The 1021-nt window shown below is 37.0% G+C and overlaps 1 long non-coding RNA gene across 1 annotated transcript; it reads left to right on the top strand.

The window, feature by feature from the left end:
- The first annotated feature begins 28 nt into the window (after positions 1-28).
- Positions 29-1021, top strand: LOC106964071 (uncharacterized). The gene is made up of 2 exons (XR_001428316.1): positions 29-262; positions 900-1021. It is a non-coding gene; the product is annotated as an uncharacterized LOC106964071 (long non-coding RNA).

Raw genomic sequence — 1021 nt, 5'->3', positions numbered from 1 at the left:
TCAACGTTGATTCAATGTTTCTGGCTGACATTGATTCAATGTTGTTTCAATCATTCTGTGCTATCTGGGTACAAACAAGCTGTGAACTAAAAGATGCCGGCTTTTTTCTTTGCTTCGGATTTCAATATTCAGCGGCAGCTCGATGGAGCCATGAGGAATGAGTCGTTTTGTCACCATAGTGGAGCGAATGGAAAGCCTCGTTAGCCGCTTCGGAGGGTAAACACCGACTCAGGCAGCTGATGCCGCTGCTGCTCCCAACCAGGTGAGCAGTTTGTAGATATATTTGTCTGGTTTTTACTACATTTAAGGTTGCATACATACAGTCATGGAAGACATTTAAAACGCTAAAGTCTGCTGTATTTTTATTGCTCAAACACAACATGCGCATTTTCTGAAGACACTCAGTTGCACATTACAGTTAACTCAACATTGTACAGCATGTTACCTTCTTTTGTTTATCTTTGTGTGAATCTACATGCTTCGATTGTTTCTCATTTTGCTGTTGCATCTGAGTTTCCACCGTTGTGAGATAATAAAACATGTTATATGACAACCTATTATTGTAAAATGGCTAGATATCAGTTCTCTAATCAAATTGTTATGAATTATTAATTGTAGAATGAGCAATAAACCGGAAGAAAACAATAGTGGTATTTTATCCATGGCTGTATGCCTGCATAGGTCTAAAACTTACAAGTAATTACATTTTGTCTTTAATTTACATAACTATTCCAGTTATTTATAATTCTGTATGGCTGGATGGTTAAAAAAAAGTGTTTGTATGTATATATAAAGTAACATGTCTGTTTTAAATAATTCCTTATGTGTATGTAACTTCCACATTAGTAACTGTTATTTATCTACATTTATGTGCTATAAGCTATAACGTCTAATTACAGAAGGAGAGCAACATGGCTGACATGATGGAGAACCGTCAGAACACCTGGATCTCCTTCAGGAGGAAGCAGCTACCAGCAGAGATGGCAGAGCTCCATGGAGAATTGAGACAAACAAAAGAAAA

This window comes from Poecilia latipinna, unplaced genomic scaffold (genome assembly GCF_001443285.1).
Source record: "Poecilia latipinna isolate Pla-1442-1.1 unplaced genomic scaffold, P_latipinna-1.0 Scaffold1620, whole genome shotgun sequence".
NCBI lineage: Eukaryota > Metazoa > Chordata > Actinopteri > Cyprinodontiformes > Poeciliidae > Poecilia > Poecilia latipinna.
This window is presented reverse-complemented; position numbering and strand designations above follow the sequence as displayed.